Consider the following 18,917-nt stretch of genomic DNA (forward strand, 5'->3'; position numbering starts at 1 on the left):
TGGGCGAGTCATCTCATTTCTCTGGGCCTCGGTTCCCTCATCCGGACAATGGGGATGAAGACCGTGAGCCCCACGCGGGACGACCCGATGACCCCGTATCTCCCCCCGGCGCTGAGAACGGTGCTCGGCGCGTAGTAAGCGCTTAACAGATGCCAACGTTATTGTTGTCATTATTACTTACTGCTACTGTTTTAATGAGACGCGCATCCCCTCGGTTCTATTCGTCGCCATCGTTCCTGTCCGTCCGTCTCCCCCGATTAGACCGCGAGCCCGTCCGAGGGCCGGGACCGTCTCCGTCTGGCACCGATTTGTCCATTCCAAGCGCTCAGTCCAGTGGCGCTCTGCACCTGGTGGGCGCTCGATAAATACCGTTGAATGAATGAACGATTCCGTTGCCACATCGTCCGTTCCAAGCGCTCGGTCCAGTGCTCCGCACGTGGTAAGCGCTCCGTCCGTACTATCGAATGACGAACCTCACTTCTCCGGGCCTCAGTTCCCTCATCTGGAAAATGGGGAGGACGACGGCGAGCCCCACGAGGGACGACCCGATCACCTTGTATCCCTCCAGGGCTTTGCACATAGTAAGCGCTTACCAAATAGCACCTTTCTCATGTAGACGAATCCCTTGGAATGGGGGGCGGGCGGGTGGAGAGGCCGGAGGGAGATCTCAGGGCACAGCTCTGGGGATGGATGGATGGATGGATGGATGGATGGATGGATGGATGGATGGATGGATGGATGGATGGATGGATGGGTGGATGGATGGATGGATGGGTGGATGGGTGGATGGGTGGATGGGTGGGTGGATGGGTGGATGGGTGGATGGGTGGATGGATGGGTGGATGGGTGGAGAAGAAAGAGAGGGCGGGGAGGGAGTCACTGCTCTCTCGCGGGGCTGGGACTGGGCCTTGCCTCCTCCTCCTCCTCCTCCTCCTCTTCCCCACGCCGGGACCGGACTGGAGCTTAACCGGGACGGGCGGAGAAGCCGCGTGGCTCAGTGGAAAGGGCCCGGGCTTGGGAGTCGGCGGTCATGGATTCGAATCCCGCCTCCGCCACTCGGCAGCTGTGCGACTGCGGGCGAGTCGCTTCCCTTCTCTGGGCCTCGGTTCCCTCGCCTGTCAATAATAACGTCGGTATCTGTGAAGCGCTCACTCGGCGCCGAGCGCCGTTCTAAGCGCTGGGGGGGGGGGGGGGGGGGTCACTTCACTTCTCTGGGCCTCAGTTCCCTCATCTGGAAAATGGGGATGAAAACTGTGAGCCTCACGTGGTACAACTTGATTACCCTTGTCTACCCGGGCGCTTAGAACGGCGCTCGGCACGGAGTGAGCGCTTCACAAATACCAACATTCTTCTTCTTCTTATCAGGGTGGATGGAGGAGTCGGGGCGGGGCTTAAGGCGGACGGGCGGGGGTGGGGACGGGGCTTAAGGTGGAAGGGCCGGGTTAGGGGCGGGGTTTAAGGTGGAACGGCCGGGTTAGGGGCGGGGCTTAAGGTGGACGGGCGGGGATGGGGCGGGGCTTAAGGTGGAAGGGCGGGGCTTAAGGTGGAAGGGAGGGGGTTGGGGGCGGGACTTAAGGTGGAAGGACGGATTCGGGGCGGGGCTTCAGGTGGAAGGGCGGGGTTGGGGCGGGGCTTAAGGTGGACGGGCGCAGTCAGGGCGGGGTTGGGGCGGGGCTTCAGGTGGAAGGACGGGTTGGGGGCGGGGCTTAAGGTGGAAGGGCGGGGATGGGCCGGGGCTTAAGGTGGACGGGCGGGGACGGGCCGGGTCTTAAGGTGGAAGGGCGGGGTCGGGGGCGGGTCTTAAGGTGGAAGGGCGGGGTTGGGGGCGGGGCTTAAGGTGGACGGGCGGGGATGGGCCGGGACTTAAGGTGGAAGGACGGATTCGGGGCGGGGCTTAAGGTGGAAGGGCGGGGTTGGGGGCGGGACTTAAGGTGGACGGGCGGGTTTGGGGTGCGGAGACGTGGGCCGGGTGCGGGTCTGGGGGTGGTTCCGGGAGGAGGCGTGGGGGTGGGTGGCGCGGCCGGGCCGCTCGGCTCGGCTCGGCTCGGCTCGGCTCGGCTCGGCTCGGCTCGGCTCGGCTCGGCTCGGTCGGGGCGGGGCCGGAGCCCGCGCGGCCATATTGCCCAGCCGCCGGCGGGGCCGCCCTCTCCTCCTCGTCCTCGTCGTCCTCCTCCTCCTCGTCCTCGTCCTCGTCGTCCTCCGGCTCCGCCGGGTTGGGGCGTCGGGGCCCCCGCGCCCTCCGGCCTGGACCGGCCGGGCCCCGGGGGAGGGAGCCCGCACCGACCCCGACCCCGACGCCGCCGCAGGTAAGGTCCGAGTCCGCCGGCCGGTCCGGGGGGGGGGGGGGCTCCTCCTCCTCCTCCTCCTCTTCCTCCTTTTCTTCCTCCTCCGTCTTCCTTCTCCTCCTCCTCTTCCTCCTCTTCCTCCTCCTCCTCCTCTTCCTCCTCCTCCTCTTCTTCCTCCTTTTCTTCCTCCTCCGTCTTTCTTCTCCTCCTCCTCTTCCTCCTCTTCCTCCTCTTCCTCCTCCTCCTCCTCCTCCTCCTCTTCCTCCTCTTCCTCCTCTTCCTCCTCTTCCCCCTCTTCCCCCTCTTCCCCCTCTTCTCCTCCTCCTCTTCCTCCTCCTCTTCCTCCTCCTCTTCCTCCTCCTCTTCTTCCTCCTTTTCTTCCTCCTCCGTCTTCCTTCTCCTCCTCCTCTTCTCCTCCTCCTCCTCTTCCTCCTCTTCCTCTCCTCCTCCTCCTCCTCTCCTCCTCCTCCTCCTCCTCCTCTTCCTCCTCCTCTTCTTCCTCCTTTTCTTCCTCCTTTTCTTCCTCCTCCGTCTTCCTTCTCCTCCTCCTCTTCCTCCTCTTCCTCCTCTTCCTCCTCTTCTCCTCCTCCTCTTCCTCCTCTTCCTCCTCTTCCTCCTCCTCCTCCTCTTCTCCTCCTCCTCCTCCTCTTCCTCCTCTTCCTCCTCTTCTCCTCCTCCTCCTCCTCTTCCTCCTCCTCTTCCTCCTCCTCCTCTTCTTCCTCCTTTTCTTCCTCCTTTTCTTCCTCCTCCCTCTTCCTCCTCTTCCTCCTCTTCCTCCTCTTCCTCCTCTTCCTCCTCTTCTCCTCCTCCTCCTCCTCCCTCCTCCTCCTCCTCCTCCTCTTCCTCCTCCTCTCCTCCTCCTCCTCTTCCTTCTTTTTTCTCCTCCTCCTCTTCTTCCTCCTTCTCTTCCTCTTCTTCCTCCTCCTCCTCTTCTCCTCTTCTCCTCCTCCTCCTCCTTCTTTTTTCTCCTCCTCCTCCTCCTCCTCTTCTCCTCCTCCTCTTCTTCCTCCTCCTCTTCTTCCTCCTCCTCTTCTTCCTTCTCTTCTTCCTCCTTTTTTCTCCTCCTCCTCCTCTTCCTCCTCCTCCTCCTTTTTCCTTCTCCTCCTCCTCTTCCTCCTCCTCTTCCTCCTCCTCTTCCTCCTCCTCCTCCTCTTCTTCCTCCTCCTTCTTTTCCTTCTCCTCCTCTTCTTCCTCCTCCGTCTTCCGTCTCCTCCTCTTCTTCCTCCTCCGTCTTCCTTCTCCTCTTCCTCTTCCTCCTCCTCCTCCTCCTCCTCCTCCTCCTCCTCCTCCCCCTCCCATGCATTCATCCAGTCGTATCGATCGAGCGCTTACTACGTGCACAGCCCTGGACTCAGCGCGTGGAAGGCACAGATTCATTCATTCACTCCACAGTATTAGGTGCAGAGCCCTGGACTGAGCGCTTGCAAGGCACAAATTCGTTCATCCATTCAATAGTATTAGGAGCAGAGCCCCGGACTGAGCGCTGGCAAGGCACACATTCATTCATTCATTCGTTCATTCAGTAGTATTAGGTGCAGAGCTCTGGACTGAGCGCTTGGAAGGCACAGATTCATTCATTCATTCAACGGTATTAGGTGCAGAGCCCTGGACTGAGCGCCTGGAAGGCACAGATTCATTCATTCAACGGTATTGGGTGCAGAACACTGGACTGAGCGCTTGGAATGGACAGATTCATTCATTCATCAATTCATTCAATAGTATTAGGTGCAGAGCACTGGACTGATTGCTTGGAATGGACAAATTCATTCGTTCCTTCAGTAGTATTAGGTGCAGAGCACTGGACTGAGCGCTTGCAATGCACAAATTCATTCGTTCCTTCAGTAGTATTAGGTGCAGAGCACTGGGCTGAGCGCTTGGAAGGCACAAATTGATTCATTCGTTCGTTCAGTAGTATTAGGAGCAGAGCACCGGACTGAGCGCTTGGAGTGGACAAATTCATTCGTTCATTCAGTGGTATTTATTGAGCGCTTACTAGGTGCAGAGCACTGTGCTGAGCGCTTGGAATGGACAGATCGGCAACAGATAGAGACCGTCCCTGCCCTCTGACGGGTTTACGGTCTGATCCGCCCCCCCGGGTGCAGGGCCCGGTGCCCCCCCCCAGGACCGGCCCGCCGCACACTCGCCCCCCCTGCCCTGGCTCATTTATTTGCTGTCGTTTTCGTGAGGTGCGCATCCCCTCGGTGCTGTTTATTTGCTGTCGTTTTCATGAGATGCGCATCCCCTCGATTCTATTTATTTGCCATCGTTTTAACGACGCGTTCTTCGACTCTATTTGTTACCGTTTTAATGAGACGCACGTCCCTTCGACTCTATTTATTTGCTACCGTTTCAATGAGATGCGCATCCCCTCGGTGCTGTTTATTTGCTGTCGTTTTCGTGCCGGGCTCATCCCCTCGATTCCATTCGCTGTCGTTTTCGTGACGGGCTCATCCCCTCGATCCCATTCGCTGTCGTTTTCGTGAGATGCGCATCCCCTCGGTTCTATTGATCTGCCGTCGTTTTAAGGGGATGCGCGTCCCCTCGATTCTGTTTGTCTGCTATTATTTTAATGAGATGCGGGCGTCCCCTCGATTCTGTTTATCTGCTGTCGTTTGAGTGACGTGTTCTTCCCCTCCACTCTGTTTGTTATCGTTTTAATGAGACGCTCGTCCCCTCGATTCTGTTTATCTGCCGTCGTTCTAATGAGCCGTCCATCCCCTCGATTCTGTTGATTGCTATTGTTTTGGGTCCGTCCGTCTCCCCCGATTAGACCGCGGGCCCGTCCGAGCTCCGTCTGGTACCGATTTGTCCATTCCAAGCGCTCAGTCCAGTGCTCCGCACCTAGTGAGCGCTCGATAAATACTGTCGAATGAATATTTTGTTAGCGAGATGTACGTCGCCTCGATTCTGTTTATTGCTATCCTTGTCTGTCCGTCTCCCCCGATTAGACCGTGAGCGCACAGAGTAGGCGCTCGATAAATACTGTTGAATGAATTTGTGCATTCCAAGCGCTCGGTCCAGTGCTCTGCACCTAGTGAGCGCTCAATAAATACTGTCGAATGACTATTTTGTTAGTGAGATGTACGTCGCCTGGATTCTGTTTATTTGCTATTGTTTTAATGAGATGTTCGTCCCCTTGATCCTGTTTATTGCTATTCTTGTCTGTCTCCCCCCGATGAGACCGTGAGCCCGTCAGAGGGCAGGGACCGTCTCTGTCTGTTGCCGATTTGTCCATTCCAAGCGCTCAGTCCAGTGCTCCGCACCTAGTAAGCGCTCGATAGATACCCTTGAATGAAGGAGCCGACCCGTCGCCGCGTCGTCCATTCCAAGCGCTTAGCGCAGTGGTCCGCGCGGAGTAGACCGCGAGCCCGTCCGAGGGCGGGGACCGTCTCCGTCTGGTACCGATTTGTCCATCCCAAGCGCTCAGTCCAGTGCTCTGCACCTAGTGAGCGCTCGATAAATACTGTTGAGTGAACGAATGAATTGGGCGGGGATGGCCTGTTGCCAAATTGGACGTTCCAAGCGCTTAGTCCAGTGCTCTGCACGTAGTAAGCGCTCGATAAATGCTATTGAATGAATGCCCCTCGACCTCTGCTCCTCCTCCTCCTCCTCGGGTCAAAGGTCACCTCCCCCTGCCCCATGGGGGGGCTCCGCCAGCCCCCCCTGCGCCCCACGCCAATCCCTCTCTCTCCTCCCTCCCCCGGCCACCGTTTGGGGTGCTCTGCACATAGTAAGCGCTTAACAAATACCAACGTTACTGTCGTTCCGCTTGCGGAAGCGGCGGGGCTCCGGGGGAAGAGCCCCGGGCTTCGGAGTCGGAGGTGGTGGGTTCGAAAGCCCCGCTCCGCCACCCGTCGTACGTTCATTCAGCCGTATTCCCGGAGCGCTTATTCATTCGATAGTATTTATTGAGCGCCTCCTCCGTGCCCTCGTGCACTGGGCCGAGCGCTTGGGACGGACAGATCGGTAACGGGTCCGGTCCCTGCCCTCGGACGGGCTCACGGTCTACTCTGCGCGGAGCACTGGACCGAGCGCTCGGAACGGACGGTGCGGCGACGGAGTCATTCGTTCAACGGTATTTATCGAGCGCCTGCTACGTGCAGAGCACTGGACTGAGCGCTCGGGACGGACGGATCGGTACCAGATAGAGACGGTCCCTGCCCTTCGACGGGCTCGCGGTCCGCTCTGCGCGGAGCACTGGACCGAGCGCTCGGAACGGACGACGCGGCAACAGAGACCATCCCTGCCCCTCGACGGACCCACGGGCTTGTCGGCTGGGTGACTCCGGGCGGGTCACTTGGCTTCTCTGGGCCGCAGTGACCTCATCTGGAGAATGGGGAATGAATAATAATGTTGGCATTTGTTAAGCGCTTACTACGTGCGGAGCGCTGGTCATTCGTTCAGTGGTATTTATAATAATGAGGACGTTGGTATTCGTTAAGCGCTTACTATGCGCCGACCACCGTTCTAAGCGCCGGGGGAGGTACGGGGTCATCGGGTCGTCCCGCGGGAGGCTCACGGTCGATCCCCGTTTTTCAGATGAGGTCACCGAGGCCCAGAGAAGTGAAGCGACTCGCCCGCGGTCACACAGCTGGCTCACTGGAAGAGCCAGTGAGAAGCAGCGTGGCTCACTGGAAAGAGCACGGGCTTTGGAGTCAGAGGTCATGGGTTCGAACCCCGGCTCTACCACTTGTCAGCTGTGTGACTTTGGGCAAGTCACTTAACTTCTCGGTGCCTCAGTTACCTCATCTGTAAAATGGGGATTGAGACCGTGAGCCCCACGTGGGACAACCCGATTCCCCTGTGTCTACCCCAGCGCTTAGAACAGTGCTCGGCACATAGTAAGCGCTTAACAAATACCAACATTATATTACAGCTGACGAGCGGCAGAGCCGGGAGTCGAACCCACGGCCTCCGACTCCCAAGCCCGGGCTCTTTCCACTGAGCCGGGCCGCTCCTCCGACTGGGGGCCCCACGTGGGACCACCCCGTCACCTTGCGTCTCCCCCAGCGCTTAGAACGGTGCTTGGCGCCGAGTAAGCGCTCCACAGATCCCATCATTATCATTAAAGGGGCCTAGCCCGGGGGACCACCCCCCCCTCCAGCGACTTACCCCGAAGACGAGTTTAATTCCCTCTCCCGACAAATAACACGCCCACCCTGGGACTCCAAGGATGTTGTATGGTCTTTAAAAGAGCACCGGCTTTGGAGTCGGAGGTCGTGGGTTCGGATCCCGGCTCTGCCCCTTGTCAGCCGCGTGACTGTGGGCGAGTCACTTGGCTTCTCTGTGCCTCCGTTCCCTCATCTGTAAAATGGGGATGAAGACCGGGAGCCCCGCGGGGGACAACCTGATTCCCCTGTGTCTACCCCAGCGCTTAGAACGGTGCCCGGCACATAGTAAGCGCTTAACAGATACCGACGTTATTATTTAAAAGGGCCCTGCCGAAAACGATGTGCAGGCCGATTTCTCCACAAACCGTTTAAAGCGGAGGTTTCGTCCAGCCCCTCTTATCCGCCGGCCTTGTGGTGGTGCCTTCGTTCATCCGGTAGTATTTATGGAGCGCTTACGGCGTGCGGAGCACTGTACTGAGCGCTTGGGATGCACGGTTCGCCGCAGCGAGAGACCGTCCCTGCCCAGTGCCGGGCTCACGGTCCAAACGGGGGAGGCGGACGGCAGAGCCGAAGAGAACGGAACGGAAACGGGGCGACATCGTCAGGATCGGTAGAGTCGAGGGCGTGTGCACCTCGTTAAGAAAATAAATAGGGTAATAAATAATATAGACAAATGACACGGGGCTGAGGGGAAGGGGGAAGAGCAGAGGGTTGGGGGGGGGGGAGCACTGTAAGCCCGTCATTGGGCGGGGGCTGTCTCTATCTGTTGCCGAGTCGTATGTTCCAAGCGCTTAGTACAGTGCTGTGCACGTAGTAAGCGCTCAGTAAGTACTTTTGAATGAATGAGCGGGGGGGGGGGCTCAGTCTGGGAAGGCCTCCCGGAGGAGGTGAGCGCTCAGTAGGGCTTTGGAGAGGGGAAGAGAGTCAGTCTGGGGGCCGTGAGGAGGGAGGGCGATCCGGGACCGCGGGAGGACGTGGGCCGGGGGTCGATGGAAACGGAACGGCCCGGGGAGGATGATAAAGATGTGACGAAGAAGTAGCCCCCGGATAGCGGCCCTCACCCCGTTCGAGTGGTGGTTTAGAGTCCACTTTTTAGCGACACTTAAATGGACGCCTCCCCGAGTGGACATCTGTACTGCGGAGATAATGCCTTAATGCGTTGGCAGAACTCCGTCGGAGAACTTGGAAGAGGAATGGCCTAGGGTTGAAACCTTTCCTTTAGGGGAGTCCCTTGTCTTGGATTCGAGGGACCCCCCCCCCCCAAATCACTGAAAACCTGTTGCTTTCGATGCCTGGATGATTGCCCGAAAGAACGTTAATCTCCAGTCCCCTCGTGACTCGAGAAAATATAGAGGCCTCTTTTGGAGGGCCCGTCATTTTCCTTTCAATCGCAGAGAAGAAGTCGAGGGAGAATCGTAGCCGCGGTGTAAAACGAGCCTTTTGCCGTTCATTCCTCTTGTACGGTTTCCTTGCAGGTTTCAAGGGAAGACTGAAATGAAAATGGTCGAGAAGTTTTCGTGAGAGGGGAAGTTGAAACAACTCTCTCGTTTAAAAAAACAAAAAGGGTCCGGGCAAATGTTTACGCCAGAAAACTTGGTCGGGACATTCTAGGGAAGGTGTCGCGTTAGGGGTTTGAGAAAACCCGAACGGCCGAGACATTCATTTGGGTCGGCAGCGCTAGCTTTAATTAATCGCCGTGATCACGGGATGTTGGTCTAGCTTCGGTTGTCTGAAGCTACAGAGTGCTTTCTCGTACGCACCCTTAACTTTGAGATGAGAGAGTCGGCCCTGACGTTTTCTTCACCTAGACGGCATATGAATTACAGACGTGCGGAATCCGCGGGATACCTTGGTTTCCGTTTGTGTCGACGTGGCTTTTTAAAGTCCGAAAGCGCGATCGGACCGGACCCGGGCTAAGGCCCGAGAGTGGCGACCCGGAAAGCGGACGGGAAGCGAACTGAACGGTGTTCGCCCTCTAAGGGCGTGGTACGCCCCGTCCCCGACACCGGGTGGGCACGTGGCCTCGGATCTCCCCCGGCGCGCGCCCGCTAAGACGCTGTCGTGAAGGACGTCGCCTCTCAAAATAGACGGGTGCATAGCTGAGTAAGGTCAGGATGAGCAAGCTTAGCTACGGCGTCTCGAGGGTCATCTTATTCCACAACAACCCTGCCCGGGGCTATTTTCGGCTAAAGAACCCGCAGAGCAGAGGAGAGGGGTCATTCGGCTTTAAATCTAGCCTTCCCCCGTTCCGAGCTTAGCCCGGGTGAATTAATGAATGTTATCCTCCCCTCCCCGTCCCCGCGTGCACTTATCTAAAAATAATAATAATGTTGGTGTTTGTTAAGCGCTTACTATGTGCCGAGCACCGTTCTAAGCGCTGGGGTGGACACGGGGCAATCAGGTCGTCCCACGTGGGGCTCACGGTCTTAATCCCCATTTTACAGATGAGGTCACTGAGGCCCAGAGAAGTGAAGTGACTCGCCCACAGTCACACAGCTGACAAGGGGCAGAGCCGGGATTGGAACCCATGACCTAGGACTCCAAAGCCCGTTCTCTTTCCACTGAGCCACGCTGCTCTCTCTTAAACTGCGGCCGCCATTTCGGCAGTCAGTTACGGGAATTCTACGTAGCGAGTCTCAAATTTTTTATCCCTGTTTCCCAAGAAGCTCCCCTAAACACATCATCGTAGAAAAAAAAAACTGGGTAAAAAAGAAAATCAAAGCTCACCCAAGTGAAGAAACCGGACCTGTTGCCGACTGGAACCTGGGGAGGAGAAAGGAACCCCTTTCAAGGAATTCGATCGTATTTATCGAGCGCTTACTACGGGCAGAGCACTGTACTAAGTGCCTGAAGTGAACAGTTCGGCAACAGATGGAGACAATCCCTGCCCGACGTCGGGCTCACAGACTAATGGATGTTTAAAAACGCGGATGGTTTAAAAAGGCTCCGAGCGGATGAAGAAGGACGCTTCCGGAATCGGCGGGGCTGCCCGACAGTCGTGATTTAGAAGGGGCGCCTAGGTGTAAAAATCAAGAGATCCAACCACTTGTTTAGTTGTGTCTCGAAAGAAGATGTCTGGGAAACCTCCTCATCCAGATTCTTTCTTGGCTGTAGGCGGAGTGGCCGGAGTAGGTGGTGGTACCCCGTAGCGGGTGTTGGAGTCGATGGATAGAGATTGTATTAAATCAATAATAATGGTATTTGTTAAGCGCTTACTACGTGCCAAGCGCTGGGGTAGACACAAGGTCATCAGGTCGTCCCCCGTGGGGCTCACGGTCTTCATCCCCGTTTTACAGACGAGGTCACTGAGGCACAGAGAAGTGAGGTGATGCGCCCAGAGTCACGCAGCTAAGTGGGGGGGGGGGGGGCGGGATTAGAACCCGCGACCTCTGACTCCCAAGCCCGTGCTCTTGCCACCGAGCCCCGCCGCTTCCTCTGCGTTAACCATCTTATCGAAGACTTGCGGGATGCAGGGCCCCGAAGCGAGGGAGTAGGGGAGGGCCTCGTGGAGGAGGCGGGATTTCAGTAAGACTCCGAAGGTGGGGACCGGACGTCACCGCTCCGAGAGCTCTGAGGGGATTCTGTGGAGCTGCCGGCAAGAACGTGTAACCCCGCCGTTATCGGTCGGTGGCATTTAGCGAGTGCTCACTGTGTGCCGAGCACTGCGCGGAGGAGAGGACGGTTGAACGGAGACACGGGCTCTTCCCACCGGAAGCTTACGGTCCAGATACGTTCGATCTAGATGTCGCTGACGGTCCGTGGCGGTCGTTACCGGGCCCGGGACCGGTGAGTTGCCGCCGTGACTTCCGCCTGGGAGAGGTTCCAGAGGAGCTCCTGGAAATTATACACCGCCCGGGCTCGCGTCCCTCCTGGCAGACCGGTAGGAGCTGTGAGTCTGGCCTCGGTGCGGAATTCCGCAGTCTTCTGGGGGCCGGAGAAGGGGGGAATTCGCTTACGCGCTCTACGAAGCTACCCGAGAGAATCGTTGAAACGTATGAATAGAGAGGACCGGTCCGAAGCTCACCACAGTTAGGGGGTTCAGCGGTCGGGAGCCGGGGAGCGGCCGGGAGGCCGCTCGGTCGCTGGCGAGGGTTTCCAGCGAGGAATCACTAGGGCATCTTGTGTGGTGGACGAGCTCACGAGGGAATCCGGGAGAATCGCCGGCTAACGTGGGTAGCCGGGGCGGCGTGGCCCGTCGCGCGACGCTCCCGGTATGCCGTCCTCACCTCGGGGGTTTTGCGCCGGACTCTCTCACGTGTCCTGGGCGTTGGGCCCCGTCCCCCCGCCCGTCTACCTGCTTGGCGCACTCCGCCCTAGGAGTAACGGAGGGGCGGCGGGCATCGGGCAAACCGCCGCTGCCCGAGTCGATTCCTCCCTTTTTTTTACGGCATTAAACGCTACGTGCCGGGCAGTGGACTGAGCGCTGGGGTAGATACGGGCTAATCAAACGGCTGGCCCGCATGGGGCTCGCGATCACAATCCCCATTTCGCAGATGAGGCAACTGAGGCCCAGAGGAGGGAAGTGACTTGTCCGAGGTCGCACGGCGGACAGGTGGTGGAGCCGGGAGGAGAATCCGGGTTTTCTGTCTCCCGGGCCCTCGCTCTAGCCACTGGGCCACACTGCTTCTCTGCCCCTCACAGAGGGTCTCCGCCCGGAAGTCTCCCCGTCAGAAGCCCCTGCCGCGGTGCCGTGTTCAACCCGCACAGGGCTCAGAGTGGCCCTCTTTTTTTTTTTTCTTTAATGGTATTTAGGTGCTTACTGTGTGTCCAACCCCGTTCTAAACGCTGGGGTAGATTGAAGTTAACCAAGTTGGACCCAGTCCCCGTCCTGCGTGGGGCTCACGGAGCAGCGTGGCTCAGTGGAAAGAGTATGGGCTTGGGAGCCAGAGGTCACGGGTTCGAATCCCGGCTCTGACACTTGTCAGCTGTGTGGCGGTGAAGTCACTTAACTTCTCTGTGCCTCAGTTCCCTCATCTGTAAAATGGGGGTGAAGATTGTGAGCCTCGTGTGGGGCAACCTGATTACCCCGTATACCCCAGTGCTCAGAACAGTGCTCTGCACATAGTAAGAGCTTAACAAATGCCAACATTATTATTATTAATCCCCGTTTTTCAGATGAGGTGACCGAGGCACGGAGAAGATCGAGTGACTCGCCCAAGGTCACGCAGGGCACCGACTGTCACAGCCCGCGGACAGCCGGGGGGGGCTCCTCCGCGTGCACCTCGTGACCCGGCCGGCGCGGTGGGACGGGCTCTCGGACCCCACCTGTGAACAGGAGACGCGGTGGCGTAGGCGGGAGCCGGGGAGAGGGATCTATTTAGACGGGAAGCGAATCGAAAAGGTTCGGCGTGAAGGGCTTTCCGAAAAGAAGCCTGAGTCATCGTGGAATTAGAAAGCTTTTCTAGCCAAAAGACAGGAAATTAACCGGCATAAAAGAGAAGAGTGCAAGGACCGGGCTTACTGTTTTCCCACATGGGGAGTCTCTTCCTCGGGACGATCCAGTGAAATCTCCGGGTTTGCAGAAGACGCTAAAAGCTTCTGGGGGTTGAGATGCCTTGCGGAGGAGCGTAAATTTCGGGATGGTCTCCAAGTTGAGTGAGTCAGTAGAAGTGTTTTACATGAGCCAGTGATGAGAATTACGGTACCTGTGGTAAGCCCTTCCGGTGTGCTAGGCGCTGTTCTAAGCACTAAGGTAAGAACGAGTTAATCAGGCTGGACACGGTCCCTGTCCCACACGGGGCTCACACTCTTCATCCCCATTTTTTGCAGAAGAGGTAACCGAGGCACAGCGAAGCGTACGCGACTTGCCCAAGGTCACCCAGCAGACGTGGCAGAGGTGGGATTAGAACCCGTGACCGGCTGACTCCGGGCCCGTGCTCTATCCGCTACGTCGTGTTGCTTCCGCCGAGCCGTGCCACGATGGGCAGGGATCGTGCCCGCCCAGTCCGTTGCATTCTCCCGCGTCCTTTGAAGGGTTTCCCTTTTTTAAACTGAAAATACTTCCGAGGAAATTTCAGCTCTAACAATAAACCGGCCCCGGCCTCGGGAAAGAGATTCTGGAATCATTAGTGATCGATCCCTTGGAGCCTCTGCCTGATGAGCGGCGATAACCAAAAAGGTGAAGGAAGTCAGAAAACGAGGTTATCTTTCTAAGCTCTCACTGAAGAGTGAAAATGCTGCCTTTCCCTTCCCGGCGTGTGCTACACTAACGCTCTATAGGCGCAGAAGGTACGTTATGGCTTAAATGCGGTTTTCTTGGGTTTTTCAATTCACCGTTCCAGTGAGTAGAGAGAGCTTTAGTTTCTCTGATGCTGTTCAAAATGGGGAGACAAAGTGGGGAAACAGCTGAGGCGACCCACTACTCTGTTATTTATCTTCTAAATCGCAGGAGATCAAAGAAAAGAAGTATCTCTGTGTTCCTGAGACATTGCATTCTATTTATTGGCATGACCGAAATAGCGAAAGGATTCCGTTAACTGATCTGTTCCGAGATGGTTGGCTTCTCTGAGAGAGCTCAGAGGGTGGGTAACTGGGGAGTGGAAAGGTGAAGGAGGATTCTGTTTCTGCCTCGAGTGTCGCTTTGGATTGGAGAGTGGACTTGGGCGTGGGGAAGCAGATTGCTTCTCCACCTGGCCCTGCCTTGGCCGGCTCTCCGGGTTCCTCTGTAGTCTGATTTTCATCAACTCGCTAATCTCTCCTTCCTCCTGGCCCAGGCTCCCCTCCAGGTGTCAACGTCTAAATGGCACCGCTACTTCTGTCGCTCGCGTGAGAGTCAGGGATCAAAGATAAAGTCGAGGAAAACTACAACTCTTCAGAGCCCCGATTCGGGAAACTACCATTTGTGATGGATTTTTTTTCCGACATTCGGACAGGTGGCTGACTCTTATTGACTGGTGATGTAGGTAGCCGGGGGCACGGCACACTGAGAAGGATGGACGTGCCCAAGGAGGCCAGCCCCAGGTGGAACTGGGACTAGAACCCCAGGTCCCTTGATTCCCAGAGCTCGACTCCAGCCCTTCCCAACAGCGGGAATACGCACTAGGAAGAATTAAATGGGGAAAAAAGAATCTCCCGAGCCACGGCGCGTTTCTGCGTCCCCTCTGCCGGCGAGGACCGTTTCGTAGAATCCTCGGAGCCGTCCACGGGACCGTTCCGTTCGGCGGCCGGCGTAAAGTTTAGACCGGGGGGTCGGCAACCCCGTGCCGCAGAAGACAGACAAAACCAAAACCTTTGAGCGGTTGGGGCACAAAGAGCCGTGTCATTTACGGCCTCCCACGCGTCACGGGATATCGCCGCGTCACGCGGTGCAGGTGCGGTGTGATATCATCGCATTAGGGCGCACGGCCGCTTCGTGGCCGCAGCTGTCGCGGCCAGCCCCGGGGGGAGGCCGGGAAAGGGAAGAGAAGAGGACTCTTCTGCTGCTCTGACTGGAGAAGCCTCGCCCTGCTCCATCCCCTCCCCCTGCGTGCCCTCACTGAATAATAATAATAATAGTCATCGTGGTATTTAGGTGCTTTCTATGTGCCAGGCACTGTACTAAGTGCTAAAAATGACGAGGGAACCTGTTAGGCCCTTACTACGTGCCAGGCAGCGTGGCTTAGTGGAAAGAGCCCGGGCTTGGGAGTCGGAGGTCATGGATTCGAATCCCGGCTCCGCCGCCTGTCAGCTGTGGGATCTTGGGCAAGTCACTTCACTTCTCTGGGCCTCAGTTCCCTCATCTCTAAAATGGGGAGGAAGACGGTGAGCCCCACGTGGGACGACCCGATCACCTTGTATCTCCCCCAGGGCTTAGAACGGTGCTTGGCACATAGTAAGGGCTTAACCGAATACCTACATGATTCTTATTATCATTACAAGCAAATCAGGTTGGACACAGTCCCCGTCCCACGTGGCGCTCCCGGGCTCAACCCCCATTTTGCAGATGAGGTAACCGAAGCTCAGAGAAGTGAAGTGACCCTCCCGAGGTCGCACGGCAGACAGGTGGCGGAGCCGGGATTAGAACCCGCGACGTTCCGGCACCCGGGCCCGGGCTCTAGCCTCTCCGCCGTGCCGCTCCTCAGTCGGTGATGGGGTGGTCCTCGGCCCCTCCCCTCCTCTTTCCGCTTCCGACCGCAGCCCTCTGACCCTGCAGCTCCACACGTTCCGGATCTCAGCCCACCCCCAGCCACCTTCCGTAGGTGTGGTGCCCGGTGCCGGGGTCGGCGGGCCGCCCTTCGCCCCCGCTCTCGACCTCCCCCCAGGTCTCCCCACCTCCTCCCTCCTCCACCACTCTTTCCCACTTCTCGATCACCCCTCAAGCTTTCAAAATCTACGCCATCCACCTGCACCTCTGATCCCACCCCGGCTCGCCTTCCAAAGACACTCGCGCAGATGAACTTTAGTCAGTTTTTGACTTGAGACGCACTGAATTATTTCAGCAGGAATCTGCATCCCATCCACATTTACACCCAGTCGCCGGACAGTCCTTCGGTCTCAGCTTTACATGAGCCTCTGTGTCGGTACAAGGCCTGGCAGTTTGGGTGGATTGGGACAGAAGCAGGGAGGCAGGGAAATATTTTTAAAACTACAGTGCGGCGAGGGAGCAGATCTGTAGAGTCCGGGGGGTGGGTCAGTCAAGTCTGTATTACTTGCGGTTGAGTAAAATTCAACTACCCCGTCCAGGGAGCTTCTACGGCTTGATATAAGTACGTGAACGTAGCTAGCTTACCTACGGTTGAGTAGGTGATTTAGGTAAAAATAGCATATCCAATCACGGATACCGTTCCGATGAGATTATAGTTTCCGACTTGCGGCTTGACTCGAGGTGTCGTTTTATGGGGCCGGCTGGGTCTTCGTTCTGACTATTGCCTGTGGCCAAATTAATTGAATTACAGTTGGCTACAGGTAAACGCTGGAGACGGGTAAAGTAAAATGCATCACTGCCAGAGGCAGTCGTTGGGATGTGACGTGACTGGGGGATGTTGTAATAGTGGAAATTACTGAATGCCCGCGTGGTGCGGCGCACTGGACTGAACTGTAATGACGATAATAATAATCATGGTATTTGTTAAGCGCTTACTAAGTGCCGGGCACTCCACTAAGTACCGGGGTGGTTACAAGCAAATCGGATCGGACACAGTCCCCGTCCCACGTGGGGCCCGCAGTCTCAGTCCCCATTTTGCAGGTGAGGTAATTGAGGCCCAGAGAAGTGAAGCGACCTTCCCAAGGTCACGTAGAGAAGTGGCGGAGCCGGGATTAGAACCCGTGACCTTCTGACTCCCAGGCCCGGGCTTGAGCCCCTCTGCCATGCTGCTTCTCAGGAGGTTTTCTGGCAGCCCTTGGCCCTGCCCCTCGTACAGAAATACAGAATAGCCAAATGACACAATCCCTGCTCACAAGGAATCTGCCCCTCGTAACGGGGAGACCAGCATAAAAAAGTACATACGTCTGAGAGGCCGATCGGGGAAGGCTTCCTGGAGGAGGAGGGATTCTCGGAGCGCCCGTGGCAGATTGTGATAGAGAAATCCCCAGCCCGGAACAGCCTGAGCGAGGAGTCGTCGGCGAGGGAGCCGAGAGCGAAGTCCATTTAGAAGATGGGCTGGGGTAGAGAGAGCCGCTATGTAAAACGAGAACTGGAGAGGGCATCGAAGCCGTCGGTAAGGAGTTTAGCTTGTTGTGGACACACACGGAGGTTTCTGAGAAGCGGCGTGGCCTAATGGAAAGAGCCCGGGCCTGGGCGTCAGGAGGATCTGGGTTCTAATCCCGCCTCCACCGCTTTGTCTGCTGTGCGACCTTGGGCCAGTCACCTCACTTCTCCGTACCTCAGTATCCTGGTCTGTATAATGGGGATGAAGACCGTGAGCCCCATGTGGGACGGGGATTCTGTCCAACCCAATCACCCCGGCGCTTAGTTCGGTGCCCGGCACATACTGAGCCCTTAACAGATGCCACAGTTGTTATTCTGAGCCTAAAGAGATCTGTGCGGAGCCTTACAGGAAGGTGGTCTGAGTACCGCGTGGCAGGATGGACTAATAAAACGCAGACTAGTAACATTGGAGTTGATTGAGATTTTGCTGTGAGAGTAGAATAACTGAGAGAAATCATTTTGATCCAGCGGATACTTTTAAAATCCCTATGCAGGTGTAACTTGGGTTACGACCGCCCCGTAACGCACCTGGTCTAGGGATATCCTGCACTCTCTGCTGATTTATCCCAGCGTGGAAGCCCCATCTCTGATGTCGGGTCCGGTCGCCGCTGAGAAATCAGTTCCCTCCTGTCCCTTTCTCTTCTCACCCCATTCTCTCCCAGCCACCTTCTTGCCTCCTCCCTTCCCCCTCCCCTGAAATTTGAGTCTTTACCGCCAGCCTCCCCTTCTCGTTCCAGTTTTTTGTTGTTGTTGTTTTTTTAAAGTCTAATGACATCAGGAGCTCTTAGCCCACCGCCTTCCTGGCTTCCCTTGCCACCCCAAGCCCCGCCTCCTCAACCGCCGTCCGTCCCCCTCCTCATTTCCGTGGCTTTGGCCAGGGTTAGGGACACCAGGCAACAAGCAGGAAGGGGTTGCGGGTCACAGCGGTGGCCGTGTTTGTAGCAGAACGATCACTATGGTTACTTTTAAAAATAAAAAACCGAAAAAGAAAAGGACTAGAGCGTGGAGCCAGGGGACTACTGGAGAACGGGGACGGGGAGGACAGAGGGAGGGATTTACATGGTGTTCTGACACGACGGCAGCGCTCGGCCCTCAGGTCGAGCCTGGTCCCGGCACGGAATCGAACTCATTGCCCGTAATCCCGCGGGCTGACCCCCCTCCCCAAAGCAGCGTTCACGATACAACCGGGCGACGCTCCTCGACAAGGTGATTGCGTGGCGGGGTGCGTCTGGAAGTGATTTTGCTCCGCTCTGAATGGATGAAGACAGATCAGTAGTGGTTTCTGAAGTTGGGGCGGTGGGTAAAGTATGTTGGCTGTTGGCTCGGTGGAAAGAACGTTGTTCCGAGAGGTGGGACCCCCGCGCTCTAGACCAGGTTTTGTCCGTAACCGGGCCAAGTAGCAGGAGACCGTAGAGACCCTTTCCGATATCCCGCAATCCTGGCCTGCTCACTTGCCGGTTGAAAATGCATCCGGAAACTTGCGTTTGTGTAGCGTCATTTTGAAAGGGCAGCCAGCTGTTTCTTTGATACACGATGTAGGTTGCTGTGCATTTAGTTGTGGTGTGAAGAACTTACTAGGTGTCAAGCACTGTGCCGAACACTGAGATGAACGCAAGATTGAGTGGAGACACCGTCGCCGTTTCACACAAGGCTCACAGACGGAGTGGGGGAGGAATCACCCATAAAAGAGAGAAATTAGGGACATTTTAAAAATACGGAAATCAAAAATTTCCAGCCAGGAGGAGGCAGTTACCGGGACGAGTTTCGGCAGTGGTCTTAAGCGTTCATTCAGTCAGTCGTATTTATTGAGTGCTTCCCGTGTGCAAAGGACTGCGCTGAGCGCTTGGGAGAGAACCCAGCCGGCGCTCTAAACGATGGGAATTCCCTTTTCTTCGG

At 56.9% G+C, this 18,917-nt stretch overlaps 1 protein-coding gene across 2 annotated transcripts in view; it reads left to right on the forward strand.

The window, feature by feature from the left end:
* The first annotated feature begins 2,130 nt into the window (after positions 1 to 2,130).
* The window catches only part of RDX (radixin), a 62,698-nt gene continuing 45,911 nt past the window's right edge, over positions 2,131 to 18,917 (forward strand). Inside the window, exon 1 of one of the 2 annotated variants that reach the window (XM_029047879.2) lies at positions 2,131 to 2,306. The gene's annotated coding sequence lies outside the window, so the exon portion shown is untranslated. Of the gene's footprint in view, positions 2,307 to 13,290; positions 13,625 to 18,917 lie in introns of those variants that run through there. The other variant, XM_029047876.2, reaches the window with a different exon arrangement.

Source organism: Ornithorhynchus anatinus, chromosome 20 (assembly GCF_004115215.2).
Source record: "Ornithorhynchus anatinus isolate Pmale09 chromosome 20, mOrnAna1.pri.v4, whole genome shotgun sequence".
In the NCBI taxonomy this organism is placed as follows: Eukaryota; Metazoa; Chordata; class Mammalia; order Monotremata; family Ornithorhynchidae; genus Ornithorhynchus; species Ornithorhynchus anatinus.